Source organism: Cyrtonyx montezumae, unplaced genomic scaffold, assembly GCF_038088225.1.
Source record: "Cyrtonyx montezumae isolate F1298 unplaced genomic scaffold, pur_monq_1.0 scaffold_8, whole genome shotgun sequence".
Classification (NCBI taxonomy): Eukaryota; Metazoa; Chordata; class Aves; order Galliformes; family Odontophoridae; genus Cyrtonyx; species Cyrtonyx montezumae.
Window position 1 is genome coordinate 6,787,335 of NW_027072089.1, and position 18,587 is coordinate 6,805,921.

The 18,587-nt window shown below is 43.4% G+C and overlaps 1 protein-coding gene across 1 annotated transcript in view; it reads left to right on the forward strand.

Moving 5' to 3' along the window:
* Nucleotides 1-10,233: 10,233 nt before the first annotated feature.
* ST3GAL1 (ST3 beta-galactoside alpha-2,3-sialyltransferase 1) overlaps nucleotides 10,234-18,587 on the forward strand; it is a 72,180-nt gene continuing 63,826 nt past the window's right edge. Inside the window, exon 1 of the mRNA XM_065752572.1 lies at nucleotides 10,234-10,318. The gene's annotated coding sequence lies outside the window, so the exon portion shown is untranslated. The remainder of the gene's footprint in view (nucleotides 10,319-18,587) is intronic.

An 18,587-nucleotide genomic window follows, 5' to 3' on the forward strand; every position in this document is an offset into this window, starting at 1 on the left:
TTGCTAGAGAGAAATAGAAATGCTGTGATGAACATTTATCCAGTCTATTTCAAACATCCACTTTAGGATGGGATGAATTTCGCTCTGGGAGGACTCATTTCTCTGTGCTGCCTTCAAAGGGAGGTGATGGTGAGTAGTGCTGCACAGCCATCTATTGGGTAGAAGATCACATCTGGTCAGAGGTATCCACCTGAGAGACAGGAAAATCTCGATCTACTTAATTCATTAGAAGCAGATCATAGTGCTAACTTGACTATAACACAGAGGACCTTCAGATGAAGACATTTGTTTCTGATGGATATTGTTATCCAAAAGAGATAAATAAGAATTAACCGTCTTGTTTGTAAAATTATTGAGAAAGCCCAGTGTCAGGTGAAGATATCTTTCCAAAATACCTCTTCAAGCCAACACTCCTTTTTTGACTTAATAAGGGCTTTTTGACTTAATAAGGGCTCCCTGTGGGCTGGGTTGCTCCAGAAAATAGAGCAGTTGATGTGTCCAGATCAGTTGGCTAATCTCTGTCTTAAATTTATTTTGAAGCTTGCATACTGAAAAGTCCACACTCTTTTCCATTCTGCTGGGAAATTAATAAAAACAAAGAAAACAAAACAATTAAAAAAAAAAAAAGTCCCAAACCCAACAAAACAACCCACAACCAATCAACCAACCAGGCAAACAGAAACATGTGAAAATGCAGCAAATTCTTTTGTCTGCTACAAAAAGAGACCTAGTCTTTTTTGACCATAACTATACCTTCTGTAGTTGTGAGAATGATCTCAGGGATTTGATTTGCCACTGTTAGGAAGAACTTCACAAACCAAAAGGAACAAGTTATTTCCTAGATAGCTGTTTCTGCTCCTTGCCTAAGATCTGCATTCCTATGATGTGTAATTTACACCAGTTAATGCATAGACAGAAATGTTAATGATGTGAATGGCAGAAGAAAGGAAAGACATGAGTGTCCAACCAAATAAAAGATGAAGGCTGATCACTGCTTGATTCAAATCATCATAAATCCATGAGAGTTGCTAAAAAGCTGGTTTATGCTGAAGGGATAGCCCTAATGTCTGCAGTTATCAATAGATTAAGTTTCAGTGCTCAGGGAAAAACTTCTACCAGGAAAGAATGTCCTTCTGCAGTAATGGGGGAAGAAAACTGCAAAGGCATTGCAGCCCTGTATGAATTCATGAAGCTCACTCTGAAACACATCCTTTTTAAATTAACAGTGGTGAGACTGGAATGTCAGCCAGTACTGCAGCAGGGTTTTTTTTTTTTCTGTTCATATCTTGATCAAAACTTCTTTTGACTTCTCAAACTGCTCAAAGAACAACCGAAGAAAGGAAAAAGACAGTAAAGACAAAAAGTGTGTTCAGTGACAAAAACTAACACTAAAACTAGGAAAATGAGCAGTAGCTCATATTTGGCTGTAAAACATCACTGTACCATATAAACTAGCTTTATTTTTTATTGTTTTAATGGAAAATTCTTCTTCTGCCAAAACCCCAATATTTAGAAACGATATTTGGGAACAACATATCTATGGGAAACTTTAATGTTACATAGTAGGTGGCTGAGAACGTGAAAATACTCATAATACCAGACCTCAGTAGCATTTCCCACTACAAGCAGCTTCCTCTTTGCAGCTTCATTTCATCTTGTCATAACCTCAGTACTCTCATAGGAGCAAAGCAGTCCACCCTTTGCCCCTTAGAGAGGTTGGAAAGGGTGCTGGATTGCAGCCCTGTTGGGATCAGCACAATCAGTGCCAGGCTGTATAACATCTTCTGTTTCTTACCCTTTTCAGTGCAATATAGCGGATGCCACCTGCTATGCTTTATTTCCTTGAGCATACACAACATCAAGCCACATTTGCTTACAAAAGGATATTGAAGTCTGATCCAGTTGTTTACTCATATAGGAAACAGTATCATAAAATTTTTCCCATAAATGCATCAAGACCTGTATGTAAACACCATGAGCTCTCCTTTCTCCAGTGGAGGCTTTTTTTGCATCATTTTGTCTTGATTATTATTTTAATTCACAACCTGAATGCATTCACCTGCAGCTGACACTCAGAGCTCCTTTAGCTGCTATACATTCCCCCCTTCCCTGCCATTTACTTCCCAATTAATCGACAGCAATCGGATTCCCCCTCAGCTTTCATTTCACTAGGCTGAGCAAATCTCATTTGCCCATTTCACGGCTCCATCCTGCTGGCAGCTTAGAGTCATTTCATATACCAGAATTTTTCCCCTCTTTAATTGGAAGCAAATGAAGAGCTGCTATCTCAAGGCAGATGGTTCTATTCATTCCTAAGGGTAGGTTTCACCTCATTTCACTTGGTCCAAAGTGCGCATTGTCAGCTCCCTCAAATTTGCTGACTGCTTTCCAGCCATGAAGCAACCCCAAGCCCAAGCCTTTCTATAGATCCCGGGAGAGACTAGAAGACTGGGAACAGTGCAAAGGCATGATAGCCTTGGATGAGGCCTATTTTGAGCCACAAGCATATTTAATTAACAGCGTTGAATGTGGACTGTCAGCATATAATGCAGGATGCGCCTTCTTACCCATATCTTCATAAGAAACTATTTTGACTCTACTTTTACATAAAGCATGAATGGCTTGGCTCTGTAAGTTCTGATAGCTCATGCTCAGCACACCTGCACTTCGACCCATCAGTCTCATTCACGCCTAGCTTCCAATGGAACCACCAGTAGTACCAGTTCACCCGCTTCATCAAAGACCACATCTGCTACATTAACTTTTCCCTGAGAACCACTCTCTGTCTCAAATACACTGATAAATTTTTCATATTTAATCTCATACTGGTAAATACACGTTGCATTTTATCCCATTATCTACATACCTAGTATTTGTCTACAGATCTTAATGTTTCCTTTTTAATTTGTTCTACAATATAATACTATAAAAATCTTAAGATTATCTGTCCTCTATTTTTTTAAGTAAGTTTCTTTCCAATTTATTGAGTCTAGGTTATGATCTAAGTGCTGCATCCACCTGGTTTACAGAAACAGTATTTTCAAGTATTTGCATTCTTTTATCCAGCTCTCATTTTTTATAATTAAAGCAATCCTTTAGTTCATCCAACTCTGGCCTTCTGAAATCAGGTAATCATAGCTGTAATCCTGGTTTTCGTTATCTAGATATACAATTTAAGTAGAAAAAGGTCACCATCAGTTACTGAACAGTCATCTGTTATGACAAGCCTTTCTATAGCAGCTGATTTGTTAACATCAGGTAGAAAACAGTGCTGAGGATGACTTAATGCTCCTTAGTAAGTCTGCGAAACAATAGTGAGAAACAATACAACCTAAATATTTTCCAGTCTACATCTGGGAGATTTAATTTTTCCAGACCATTTCAATTTCTAGACTTTTTTTTTTTTTCCTCTAGTAACATCTCAGATATCCATTCCACATGGAGCTCCAAGCCTGTGGGTTAACATCAACACCCCAACCCCACTGCTCAGCTGCATTCCCTGGAGCAATCCTGTCTACAACATTTATCCCTGCTCAGCTTGTCCCACCAGCTGAAGGGATTGTGCAATGTTACCTCAACGTTTACACCTGGCAAGACAAAAGTATTTTCTATTCTACGTAGCTTATTATGTTCCTTTTCTACCAATGAGCATAAATGTCATTCCACACTAAATTAAGCTGTGACTAACATCTGTCAGGTGTGGTTCATTGCTCTTCTCATTGTTTTCCTAGGGGATGACTTCCACATACAATTAGTGCTTTGTTTTCTTAGTGTGTTTAACAATACAGCATGTAGAGCCCTTGTAACATGTGCAGTGTCCTTTGAGGGAGAATATTTATCTCAAAAACTGCATGGTGGCAGAGTTTGTGTGCTTCTCTGACATTCAAGAGAGATGAAACAGTTAGCTGGTACTGATGAGACAAGCACATAAGCCTGACTTTGAAAAGGTTCTTCTATGTTACTACATTTATTTTGTTTGAGTCACAAAAAAAAACAACCAAACAACATTCTTGTCAAAATGTTTCTTTAACAGGCTTTGCTTGCCATTCTTCTTGTGGGCTAGAGACTCAAACACAGACCTAATAGACACTTTGACCTAACCAACATTTGTTTTCTGAGTCTAAATCTAATCTAACTTTCCAGTTTGCTGCTGATTATCCTGGGGGTAGCCGAAACAAAATGAAATGAAATGATGCTAATAACTGCACAGACAGTTAATGCACAAGTTTTCAAGTCTTTGGCTGGGAACAGATGAGGATTTTGAGCAGGAGTGGCTCAGGCACTGTGGGCTCAAGATGCACGAAAGTAAATCATGTGAATTTTACTCGTGGCCCTTTCTGTAGGTGATGTCTGAACTACCTAAACTGGTTCTTTATGTTGGGGAGATTGTCCATGTTACACGTGTATAAAACACTCCAAAAGTACACACATAGTCCTTCTTTGCCATAGTTACTTATTTACTACTTACCCTTTTTTAATGTGCTTTTGTCATTGTTCTCCAGTAACTTACTGACAGCTGATGAATGTTTCTATATGAATTTAACTTCCTGTATTCTGACAGATGTACTATAGTTTTATCTAATTTATAATATCCTCAAAGTGTTTTATTCATATCTTCTGTTTACCATTACTTTTGAGCTTTATATTACCCTTGCAGAAAACAGAAACCCGTAACATTTATCTAGGAGTTTAAAAGTAAGGCAGTATTTCATAGCTAGGATTGTTTTCATGTGAGTTTGCTGAGGGCTTGGCTTGAGATCCAGACTTGCTACATATTTCTGCTAATCAAGCTTCTGGTATTTACTGTGTATTTTTACATGCTACAGCGTTGAAATGTTTTTCTGACTTTCCTAGATTTTTACTGAGTGCAAGTTGTGCCATATCACAATCTCTATCCACAGCAAATACTCCCATATCCAGCACTAAGGAGTCCCAAAAGCTAAAAATCTTCTCTGTATTATAATTTGGACTCAAAGGAAAACGTGCTCTGATACGGAAGCTGTCTCGGATGCAGTCCTGCACCTAGGTGCTGAGATCACCAGCCATGCATCAGTCCCACTCAACTCAAGCACCTTCTTTGCTATTTGAACGTAGACCATCTGTCTCTCATATAATTCAGAACAAACAAATTGTGTAGAGTTCTGTCATGGTCAATAATCCTAGTGGTTACGAAGTTTTGAAGTATTTGATCTCCTTCATATTTAAACATAACAGACAATAGGTGCCTTTCTGTACAATATGTAATAAATGTATGTGATTAGCTGCAATAAAAAAAATAGATTTAATAGTAAAATCATCTGTGTGGAGTTGGTGTCAGACTGGAGACACTATATATCACTGTGGCAGGTCAGTAATATCAACATTGACAGCAACCTCACAGCATTTCAGTGTGTGCATTGGTCTAGATCAGAAGAAATAGTGGGGAAGCTGGGGATGGGGCATTTGCTGGCCACACTCTCACACATTTCCTCTTTTCCCCATTGGTAGTATGGTTTAGTGAATCACAGAATTATAGAATCATTAAGGTTCAGAAAGATTTCTAAGATTGCTTAGTCCATCAATCCATCACCACCATGCCCACTAAACCATGTCTCTCAGTGCCACATCTACCCTTTTCTTGAACAACTCTAGGGATTGTAACTCCACCACCTCCCTGGCAGCCTGCTCCAATAATGACTCTTTCACAGTAGGAATTCTTAATATCCAACCTGAACTTCCCCTGGTGCAACTTAAGTTCATTATCTCTTGTTCTATCACAATTACCTGAGAAAAGAGGCAGACCCTCAGCTCAGTACAACCTCCTTTCAGAGACTTGTAGAGAGCAGTAAGGTTTCCCCTGAGCCTCCTTCAGACTAAATAATCCCAGCTTCTTCAGCTGCTCCCCTAAGACTTGTACTCCAGACCCTTTACAGAGTTCATTGCCTTTCTCTGGACATGCTCCAGTGGCCTTAATGTCTTTCTTGCAGTGAGGGGCCCAAAATTGAACATGGTACTCAAGGTATGGCCTCACCAGTGCCAGGCACAGGAGGATGATTACCTCCCAGGTCCTGCTGACTGCCATATTTCTGAAACAAGCCAGGATGTCATTGGCTTTCTTGGCCACCTGAGCACACTACTGCCTCATGTTCAGGTGTCTGTTGGCTAGTACTTCCAGATGCTTTTCTTCTACACAACTTTCCAGCCACTCTGCCACAAGACCACAGCAATGCATGGTGATGTTGTGACCACAGAACTGGACCTGGCACTTGGTCTTGCTGAAGCTCATACAATTGGCCTTAACCTCCTGATCCAGCCTATAGTGCTTAAGTTTCATTGCGAATATTTTGGAGTGAGCCAGCCATTCTGAATGACAATTTATTTACACAGGCAGGAAGAAATAGCTTCTTGGCAACTGCATACAGACCAAATGCTGGTTTTCTATTTTAGCAGCTTCTTCTTGGACAAGACACAATGGCAATTGGCTTGTCTGAAAGATGGCAAGTTACCTAATGCAAAGAGCCCAAATGTGGAGAGCGAACACCAGCCCAATCTGCACTCTCAACTTACCACTCATTGAAATACATGACATTGGTTCTGGTCCCAAAAAGCTTTTAAAATAATCAAAATGATTTATTCCAATTGCAAATCTGGAGTTACTATGAAATAGACATGACATGCTGGGCCATGCAGGGAAATAAGGAAGTGTGTGGACACCGGTGTGTGAGGCTGAAACCCATTCTGACTTCAAGCATCTGCATCACTGGTTGCAAGCAATCAGGGAGGGACAAGAAACAAAGCCAATAAAATGTGAATCATTGGGTACTTACCAGCAATTAGCATCATTTTTAAAACTGCCAAGAGTGACTAAGCTGACGTTCCATTGTTTAGGAAGTTAACAGGAGGTTGGCAAAAAAAAATACATCCAATCTTTAGAAATATCAGCATAAAGTCACCGTACTGAGTGTTAAAGTCTCACAGCTCCAGCTCTGCCACAGCCTGGGTCCGGCCCTTTCATAGCTTTACATTAAGCAAGCTGCAGCTCCTCTGGGATGGGCTGTTTCGAGGTGAGCAAGCCTCAGCTCTGCCCACACGTGGTTTGCCAGTGTGTAAGGGGAGAAAAGCACTGAAATTGCTTCATTTCTCCTCTTTTCTGATCAGTGCCAGTGATAATAATTTCCCTGTTACAGCTTGTAGACCACTGTGTGAATGCATAGGAGAGCTCAAATCTGAGTCTTAAATAAAAAGAGTTTTGGTTCCAGCACAGCATGTTTGTGAAACATGTACTGACAAGACCAAAAAAAAAATTGTTTTACATGGCTTGTAAAACATATGTTAAAAATTCTGCATCATAGACCAGCTTTAAATTATTCATTTTTAATTCCTTCAGCCTTGAAGAGCCTTTAAACAATCCTGCCACTGAGGGAACAGCGATAAAATAAAATACTGGCTACTTAAAACTATAGAGAAAAATGCTTTACCCAGACATGGTTTCTGAATTTTAAAGTATGAACAAAGGACTGGATCCCCACTTGGTGAAAGCTGATAGAGCTGCTTTGATGTCTGCATAGCGATCCGACATCAGCAGCTGAAAGCCCTGGCCCTGAGTTTAGAATAGATTGCGTTTATCCACATAAGAAGACAAGCAAGATTTGCATGGTTAGTTCAAACTATTTCATATCCACTGAGCTGTTGAGGAAATATTGTCTGTGAAACAAATCCTGGAGTCTTTCCCAAAAACATCTAAATGACACTTGGTAGGGAAACGTGGAGATATAAAGGGGAGCAGATCCAACCCTCCAGGCTGAATCCTGCTGTAATTACTTCAGCATTAGCAGAGAGCATTTGCTACCTGCACTCACACTGGGGAGCAGCAGAGAAGTTACAAGCATTCAAAGAAGTTAACTGAGCCCAACACCGACAGAACAAAGATAAATAAATTCCATGCTTGATGTTGCAGGGGGATGTGGTCTTGTTCTCTCTTTCTGGCTCCACTTATAGGTTCATAGGTTCATTAGGTTGGAAAGGACCTACAAGATCATCTAGTCCAACCATCCTCCTATCACCATCCCTACCCACTGAACTACTAAATCAAATCCCTTAGCACCTCATCTAAACGCTTCTTGAAAAGCGCTAGGGACGGTGCCTCAACCACCTCCCTAGGCAGGCCATTCCAGTGCCTGACCACTCTTTCAGAGAAAAAATGTTTCCTCAAATCTAATCTAAATCTTCCCCGGCGCAACTTGTGGCCATTCCCTCTCGTCCTGTCATTATTTATCAGGGAGAAGAGGCCCACCCCCCCCTCACCACAACCCCCCTTCAGGAAGTGGTAGAGTGCAATAAGGTCTCCTCTGAGCCTCCTCTTCTCCAGACCAAACAATCCCAGCTCCCTCAGCCGCTCCTCATAAGACTTGTGCTCCAGACCCCTCACCAGTTTTGTTGCCCTTCTCTGAACATGCTCCAGGGCCTCAATGTCCTTCTTGTAGTGAGGGAACTTCTTGCAGCTTGTGGTGACAGTGGCTGAGACCTGAGGTCCCCCTCCGTGCCCCACAGATGTTCTTCACCATGACTCACCATGGCACTTCTTCATGCCCCAGTAAGGGCCTTCTCCACACTCCTCTACGGCACAGGATATCATAGAATCAGAATGTCTTGGGTTGTAAAGGTCTTCAAAGACCACCTAGTTCCATCTCCCCGTCCTCAGGAGATCTCATCACTGTCTCCATAACCTCAACATTTTTTTAGGTGGGATCCTGAAGGCTACTGTACAGCCCGAGAGCTGGCAAGCCATTCCCAGAGACTTCCTGACAGACAAGCCCACTTACCCACAGTCATCATGAAGCAAACGAAGCAGAAAACCCAACCACTTTGCTTGAAGGTATAGGAGGGTTACAGAAACTGTCAAGGTTGATCACACAGAGTCCTTCAGGAGCCATCCCACCTCCAGCAGCTCCTGGGGAAAGAGCTATTTAGCACTCTGCTTCCCCCCAGCAGTAACTCTTCGTGTTAATACACTCTTTGTAAAATTATTTTTCAAAGGATTTTTTTTTTATCCACTTTACCTTCAATTTAACTTCTTCCACACCCTGCTTATGAAGGATACAACGCGATGTTGCTCTGTAGCATCCAGAGGTAGAGCTGGGGATGGGGGAGTCTCTCTATGGGTTTATGAGCTGGTTTATGGATCTGTGGGTCTATGGGTCTATGCTCAGCCTGTTGCAGGTGCTTAAACCAAGTCCAAATATCTGCACAAAACGTGGCACCAATCTGCAATCGCACTTTGAGCCTTTACTAATATAACTCTATGGAAATGAGCTCAGCAATGATTGATGACTTACAGCTCCTACGTAGCACCTTACAGTGGAAGTCAGTTGTGCTGGATGCAATAAACCAACAACGTGGGCAGTTTCAGTAAGGAGATTAATAACTGACATGCTGGAGACGGAGCTTGTTATTCCCCAGCTGCCCAGCATCCTTCAGAGCTCACCCCTGACATGTGCTGTGGATGTGTATATTCTATGGCCCACAGTGGGACCAGGGAGAGCAGCAGAGTGGTATTTGCTTTTCTGGAGGTGCTATTACCTCCATGCTTCTCGGCTTGGCTCCAACCCTCGCACACCGACACTAAAAAAGCCAGCATTATGTTGTTAAATAGTTAGAGCAGACACTTTATCAGTTGAATGTATCTGTCTGGGGGTTTCTTTAATGACGCTTTTTTAATTCGACAGCGTTTTATAGCAACCTTAAAAATGTCAGACGCGGGACGCGAGGAAGATATTATTTACGATGTGCACTTTTTTATTATTATTATTAATGATGCAAAACACACTTTCACCCCTGAGAGAAGCACTGGATCTCCTTCCAATTCTTCCTGCTGCCATCATCTCCGGGTAATGGGGCAATCTCGGTGTACCAGGCACTTCAGGGTGGTGATCCGGGGAGCAGGTAGCATTGGGGAGAGGAAGGGGGGAAGGGAGAGGAAGGGGGGAAGGGAGAGGAAGGGGAGGAGAAGGGGAACGGAGAGGGTGCTTCTGGGCGCCCACAGGACAGCGGAGCACCGCGTACAGCCCGTGGGAGACGGCGACCGGCGGGGGCCGCCCCGATCTCGCCCTGCCCAGCTCCGAGGAGGAGCCGCGGGGGCCCAGCTCCGTCCACGTGGCTGGGGGCGCGATATATGAGCGGGCAGGAGGGCGGGCAGGAGGGAAGGGGAGGGACGGGGAGCCTTGGAGCAGCTCCGCGGGCAGCGGAGGAAGCGGTAACAGGAGCAGCAGCAACATCACCATCACCGCGGCGCCGATCTCCCGCCGCCGGCCATGGGGTTTGGCCGCCCTCGCGCCCCGCCGTGAGTACCGCGGGACCCCTCCTCCTTTCCTCCCGCTTACCTGCGAATCTCGCTCACCGCGAGGCGGGAGCCGCCTCTCCCCTCCCTGCTCCTCGTTAAGTTCTTTATTTCGGGGTTATTTTCTCGGCCACGAGCGGAGAGCGGCTCCGGCGCCGTTTATGGGGCGGCAGCGCCCGCGCAGCCGGGAGCGCTCCGCGGGGAGCGGTGCAACTTCAGGGCATCCCCAGGGCCGCCCCAGAGCCGTCCTCCTGCCTCAGTCCTCCGCCCCCTCGCCTCTCAAGATAATAATAATAATTATTTTTATTTATCGCTTTGCTCCGTTAGAGGAAGGAAGCGTATCTTACCCCGCCGGGAGAATTAATTTCCAGCGGAGTGTAAATAAGTAATCTTCGATTACTTTGCTTGTGAGGTGCTCGTGCGCGACAATTGGTGTCTCCCCTGGCCAGCTGTGGTGGATCTTAGCCTCGGTGAAAATGAAAACATGGTCAAAGCTGCCTTGGTGCGCATTGACTCACTCAGATGTGTGTGGTTTCTTTTTCTTCCCAACTCTTCATGAAGCTTGAGTTTCTGTGTAACTCATTCATATATAACAGTAAGTCAAAATTACGTCTTTGCTTGCTGGGCGCGCACGTGAAGGAAAAACCTCCCTAACTATGGATCATTTTGGAGAGATTGGAAGGGTGACAAAGCCCTTGTAATCTTTTGGGTCTGTTTTCATAAGCTCCAGAAAGCTCTCATGGAAAAGGAAATTAAATTTCAGCGTGGAAAAGAGACAGGAAATTTGAGGATATGAAAAAGAAACTCCACCTTTTATTTCCATCCTGTCCTTGTGTGTTGCTGAGTGTTGGTGCTCTCCACTGACATAAGGCATGAAGAAGTGTTGCCCCTTTCCGGAGCCTTCCTGCCACTTGACAGCTGGGAGTGCACTCAAGGAGCTGTGTGCTCCTCCTGTGTGTTAAGCACATGGCTTTTGCTGGAGGGCTGTCTCTGTGCAGAGCATTTGCTTTTTGGATCCCTTCTTGGTATATCCATTTGGTCTTCTGGACATATCTTCACCCCATCTTGGTTTTTAGGACCTGGCGCAAAGCCCATGGGGCACTGCCTGTTGGAGCTGCTCTTGTGTTAGAAGCTGGGGTTTGCCCCAGGTCTCCTGTCCAGCTTTTAGCTGTGCTTGATGTCCCTTCTTGGGCTCCCCTGGGAATGGGGTGGTTTTTAATGGCGGGACACATCTTCAAGCTCATGAATGGCTGGGTGTGAATTAAACAGAGTTTGTGAGTTGCTTTCTTGTTTTGTGTTTATTTTCGTGGTTATCCTGGAGATGGCAGAACCCCCATGTAGGTCCTTGGGGAGCTTGTTGCTGTATCCCACTTCCTCACTCTGTTTGCTTCATTTGGGCGCTGCTGGGGGGTAACATTTCGGCAGGTCTAAATCCTGAGCAATGACAAAGCCACACTCTGTAGCCCTACCCAAGCAGCTTTTGGTCTCTTTACCACCAGGTTTTTAAAGTATGCTTCTGTCAGACATATGTTGCATTTTTCTGCTAGGAGCATGTGAACGCACGATCCCTGAAAGAGCAAAAGGAGAGAAAACTCCAATTCCATGTCCTTTGGGCTTGCTGTTTGTGCATGGTCTGCTTGTGCAGGGGAGCAGTGAGCTGCTCTGCTCGTATCAATTTTTTACACATCCCAACCAGAGGGGAACTCTCAGCCTGAACTGCAGTTTTTCTTCCCAACTTGACAATGTTAGTAACAGTGAGAAAATATCAACTGCAAAGGTAACTTCTAACACTAAGCATCATTTTGTTTAAGGCTTTGCATCTGCTAATCAATTTGCTCTTCTGCTGATGGAAAACAGTAATTTGAGGGGAAAATTGGGGTCATGGGGATGGAATTTTCATTGTCTTGGCTATAACAACATCCCTTATCCCAAATACGTGGCAAATGCTGCTGCTAAATGATAGTAATACCTTTTTTATTAAGGGCGTCTTGCAGAAGTGTTTTCAGGAGTGTGGTGAAGCAGAAATGTGCTTCTAAGAGCAGATCCGGCTCCACAGCAAATTTAACATGCTGTTAATCCCACCACCTGGTGGAGCTTTTTATGGCGCCAGCTGAGGAACGCCGGATAAGCACGCGTTTTTGTTTGGGTTTAGTGGCCAGATGCAGAGAGTAGAGTTACTGTAACTTTTTTCTTCCTCGCACCAGACTTAGTTTTCTGTGCATCCTATGTGCCCTATACTTTGTGGAAGGGAGCACAAGGCTGTGGGTGTCTCATCTGAAACAACACTTCTGTGCAGACAGATAAATCAGTGGCAGATTCCTGCCCTTTTCTTTCCCTTTCTGCATGCTTTTAATTTCTTCCTTTTTATTTTGGAAATATGATGCTGGCATAATTACAGTTGGAACTTGGGCATCCAAAACCTGTTTGTTTTCACTTAGGGGCAAGCAACTTTGTGGAAGAAGAGATCAGGAAGAGACAAGCAGTGGCATGTTTTTCTTTATCTGAGATTACTGGTAAAGGTTAAGGCATGGGGGGGTGCATGTAGGAAAAGTGCTGAAGGGATTCCCTTGCTCCTGTCTGTAGTTCTGCTTGATTGCATCAGAATATGTAATGTTTGTTACGTGCTCCTAGAAGATGCTGATAAGTCAGAGGTGTGCAAATTGGCAGCTCACACATCAGTGTGGAATCAAGTACCATGGTGTGAAACTTTCTGTTAGCAGTCATAGTCCCCAGAAAACATCTGTTTAGGACAAGAGGCTGAAACATGCAGACAAACTACTGTTGTGTGTGTTTATGTTGCTTTTACTGCCTTAGTTGTCTGTGTCTGAAGACAAGTGGCTGATGAAGGCTTCAGCTGAGGAAGGTGGCTGTTCCCATGCACCTCTCAAGTTCTGCTGTGGTGCTTCTGGTCCCACATCTGATCTCACTTATCCCAAGGTGGATAAGAGCCTTTGTGGTCTGTCTGGGTTCACTTATCTCTGTTGGTATCTCCTCTGGTGTACTGTGTGAGCCACGTCCTGGGCTTCAGGGATTGCTCATTGGATCTGCACAGAGCGTACGGGGAGTACAGATGTCTACCTGTAGGAGCCCATCTTTCAGCATCTTGAAGGCAGTTTCTAACCATAGCCACTTAGTGGTATTTGAACTGACCTCAACTACCTGTTCTGGCCTCCTGGAGTGGTCCAGCAAGCAGTCTGACACCTTGTGTCATATTTGGGACTCTAGAAAGGTGGCTCTTATGTTTAGAGCATATCCAGTGGCTTTTGCAAACAGTGTTTGGCAACTGTATTGACCCTCCCATGAAGTGTGGGAGCTGGATATGTTTTCTGGGTACTAATCTTTAACTTATAAAATATATTATCAACATAAGTGATCTTATCTGTGTTGGTAGTAACTTTGTGTGACTCCATGTTGTTCTTTAGGCTCTGGACCGGCCTGACATCCATCAGCGGTACCTACAGAGGAACTACCATCACCATTCTGATCACACTTCCCACTCTTGTCCAGCCTCTTCCCTCTATTAATACTGCTTGTGTTTCTCATACTGCAGTTTTTAAGTAGCAAACTGAAATAATTAATGGAAAATACCCTGTGAGCTCCCGTTGGTTGGGTTTGTCCAGTGCATAGCTGTTAATTGCTGGAAAGAACAGAACATAAGGGATAGCTGTGGTCAGAGCCCACAGGGACCAAATGTGACCTTCTCTATCTTGTTGATACCTGCCATAGGACTGCTGCTGCCAGGGAGGTGTGATCATGTACTCTGGGAGTCCCTATAGCTTCTCTGAGCTGGACGCATTGTTATCCCCTTGGAGGGTTGTTCTGCAAAGAAAACAACAACACAGGGAAGCTTAAGAATTCAATTGGATGCTGGAAGCAAGTTTAAAATGCTTCTGGACTGGGTAATTGTTACTGAAATTTTCCCAAGATTGGTGGATTTCTTTAAATTATTACTTTTTCAGCTGCGATGCACCAAACCAAAGGTTGTTCCTTTTAAAGGACACAACCTTATTTCTGGAAACTGGATCTTCAATCAATGACTTAAACTTACATATCTGAAGTGCTGTATGTGCTGACGCATCAGAGTGCTGTACCAGCTCCACAGAGAAATCTAATTCTATCAAATCTGCCAGCTGAGTTAATGTGACCCTGCTAGGGAAGTGTAAGGTGTCACCTCCTGATTTTTAGTTAAGAATCATGTTCTCTATCTCCAGCTCAAATTCAGTGAACACTAGACATGGCCAGAACTAGATTTATTTACAAGGTGCCTGCTCACAGCATGACATGCAAAACTGAAGGTGAGATGTCATCTAAATATTAGGGATATAGTACACCAGTTCTTGTCCTACACAAAATCCTTGTTTGCGCTTAGTCTAGAAATACAAGTCTCTGGACAAAGTATTCTACAAAATAGTACAGAAAGAGCATGGTTCAGAGCTACCTGCAACTTGAATTGGAGCTGACCTCGCTTTATGAGTCTCTTTTTATGGTGCCCTGCAGCTATAAGGGTGCAGTAAGGACATTCATGCCTATATCTTAAGTTCCTTTAATCTGATGGGATATAGTGATTTCACATGATCTGCCCTTGGGCTGCAGTGTGCATTAGTGCAGGCCTTTAGCTGCTATTGCTCCATGCATCTCATATTTTCTATTAGATCTTGCTAAATAGGTTTGTGTGGGTGATATGGCTTAGCTTTTGGCTTGGTTGGGGAAACTGAGAAAAATGCGTGTTAATATTGACTTAAAGGAAACCTTAACCAAACATAACCAGGTCAAGATAATAATCAGATCATAATTTTGGCTTTGAAAATACAAGGCACTCTTGCTTTTTTGGTTCACTTGAACTTAGTTCCGTGTCCATTTCAAACCCTTTGAGATGAAGCAAAGAACTTTTACTATAAGAACCAGAAGGAAAATTTGCCTTTAGAAATATCAGGATGATTCCTGTGGCCTCCCTGGATCAGCTCCATCCACATTTCATTCTGTGAAGCTCTCCTGCTTGGCAGCCAACTGCATGCCTGGGCCAAGCCTTGCCACTTGTGTTTTGAGAATAAAATGGAAAAACTGGCAAAAAGTAGCAACACTTCTGTAATGGAGAGTCAGGCAGTAGTGAAATTCCCATGTCAATTGCATTCAGATTTCTCAGGAAGCATAAACTACGGACACATGGCATTGTGCCCTGCTGTCAGTGACACACTGCATGTCTGGGTCAAAGTTGAAGACATTGGGTGGAGTCTGTGATTTATTTATTTATTTTGTGCTAACTTCTATTAGAGCACTGAGTGTGTAAGGCTGAGGGTTTCCCCTGAGCCTTGGGGTGAGCTTGCATAGAATCATAGAATTGCTCAGGTTGGGAAAAACCTTCAAGATTGAGTCCAACCTGACCTTGCCTTGTTTCCTCTTCATTTCTCTTTTTTCTCCTAACACACTGAAATGGTTTTTAAGTCTTGTCTTTCTTCTACCATTCTGCTTCTCATCCCCTCTTTTACTTGTATTCTTCTTCTCATCAGTCCCTGTGCAACCACTGCTCCTTTCTAGGGGAGAACAGACTATTGCAGGCTATTTCTGTCTGCTACTCCCTTTCCTCTGCAGTGCTTTGGCCTTTTAAGAGCCAGGATCAGAGCAAGCTGAGACAACAGAAAGGCTGAGGACACTTAAACCTTGTACCTGAGGTGATGTCCTGAGTTTGAATTGGGAAAGTTAGAGTAAATTTGCAGCCTAATGGACAGAAGATCTTTAGGGACACTGGCTACAATGATTCACTGTCAGCCACTCCATTGAATAGTGCAGTCATTGGTGATGTGCAAAAGCTTGGCAACAAAAATCAGTTGAGTATCTGTTCTGTCTGCTGTAGTGATACCTGTGCTGCAAAGGTTGTGCAGTTTGGTACTTTTTCCAGATGGCTGTTGGTGCACTGCTTTTGCTGGCTTGGTTCCTGAGATCCTGCAGGGTAACATAGTGCACCTCTGTCAGTCGCTCTCTGTGATTGCTGCAGAAGATTTTATGTGAATATTGCAAAAATATGTATGCAAAAGATTAAAAAAGAAGAAAAACTGCAGACCAGAAGAGCTAGAGAAAACACTTGTAATGTGGTAGCAGGATGTGTGGGATAGCATGATAAAGGTTTAGGGGTGCTACAGCCATCCCAGTGGCCACTTCCTTTAGCTTGCTAGGGCAGTAGCATGTGTGTGTCATGAACATAGGAAATTCTGTACTAACATGCAGAAGAACTTTACAGTAAGGGTGACAGAGCACTGGAACAGTTTGCCCAGAGAGGTTGTGGAATCTGAAGACCCAGCTGGATGCCTGTGTGCGCAACCTGCTTTAGCAGAGGGGCTGGACTCAGTGATCTCTTGATCACTTCCAACCCCTGCATTTCTGTGGTTCTGTGCGTATATTGAGAGATAACATCATCAAACCCATTGAAGAATGTTGTGAATACAGACAGACTTGTGATAAACTGCCACATTAGTTTTGATAAGGTAATTGTGTGCAGTATTCAGGTGCTCTTTGACCATTTTGGGAGATTGGAAGCGTTTCATTTACGTGTAAGGTTTGTGCATTGTAAAATGTTTAAGGACAGTGGAGAACTGTGGTGTGTAGTCCAGACAGGGGGAAACTTGGAGTGATTGAGATCTCTCACAAGTGGGAATTTCGCTCCATTTACAGGAAATAAATGCGATTCGTAAAGGCACCTCTTTTTTTTCTCATGATCCTTAAAACCAAGGGCTTTTTAAGAAAAAAGTATTAATAATGTATATTAAGCTTTCCAAATGTTGCTGTGATTTAACATAATGTTCACAATTCAGACTAGGTATTAGGAAACATATTTCCTTATGGTAAGGATCAAACACTGGAACAAGTTTCTTAGCAAGGTGATCCCCTTGTCTATCCCTATTCAAGAGATAGTTTAATGCCCTCAATAATATGCTTTGACCCTTGGTTAGCCCTTAAGTGGTTATTCTGTTGGACTTGATCTTTGTAGGCCCCCTTCAACTGAAATATTTCTATTCTATTCACAGTTAAACTACATCATTGCGAGTTGGATGTAGATCTCCAGTTGAGCCTGCCTGGGCTTCTTGTGAAGCACTGTCACTCTGGTGTGAAGGATGGCCAGTGCTTCAAATGGAAATCTGCCTCCAGATGGGTCTTGAGTATCTCCAGAGAAGGAGACTCCACAACCTCTCTGGGCAGTCTATTCTAGTGTTCTGTCAGCCTCGCTGTGGAAAAAATTCATGTCTGCATACTCGTGTGGAACTTCTAATGTTCCAGGTTTTGGCCATTGCTCCTTGTCCTGTTGCTACTGAAAAATTCCGGCCTCGTGCAGTTCCTTCCCTCCCTTTAGGTATTTATAAACAGTAATTATATCCTATAGTAGGTCTTCTCTTCTCCAGGGTGAACAGACCTGTTGTCCACCAGAATGCCCATGTCCATCTCTGCAGAGCTCCTCTCCAGCAGGTCGTTCCTTCCCCTGTGCTGATGCAGGACTCTATGCTTGCTTTTGTTGAACCTCATCAGGGTTCCTCTCCACCCAACTATTCATATGGTTGCTGGCTGTTGAAAAATATAAGACAGTATACAGTAACTGCAGAATTTAAGACATTTGCTGGTATCATGGAAACAAAGGAGTTTTGATTAAGTTACCTCTGCAACTCGGGAGTCTCTTGTTAATGCTGGGTTGAGTGTAAATATTGGCTGAGTAAGCTACTATGTAGGTGTGATTCATTTTGGGATTTTTTTAATAGGGGAAAAGCTGGAGGTTTGGATGGAAAGGAATCAATAGGCTACAATTACCATCTCAACTTGTTTGGAAGGGGTTGTCTGTCTCTGTTTTGTACAGCCAGAGGAGAATAGGATGCTCTTCTCTGTCTTGCTGTTGGAATAGAAGAGGGGCTCATTAGTTGTCTTCGCTTCAGCCTGCTTAAAAGGAGGGCATGTTTATCCTTTACCTATGGCCCTAAAAACAGTGGCTGAAGAATGCTTTGTTAGGCAAAAATATTCCCAGATCAAGCCAGAAGTGCTCATTGCAGTTGCTGCCCCTGTTGTTTCTTGGAGAAGCTTCATTCTCTCCTCAGTCTAGACAGTTGCCCTTTGTCCTGTGTGTGGGGACTGTCGTTGCACTAATTGACAAACAATCCTATCAAGTCTCATGTTTGCTTCATTTAAAGTTGTTATTGCTGGGAGGACAGTTCTCTTGTGGGAATGAGCCTGACCAAGAGTTAGATGTTAGAGAAGCGGGGAGCAAACCTTGGCACCTCGTTAGGCGAGCTGTCAG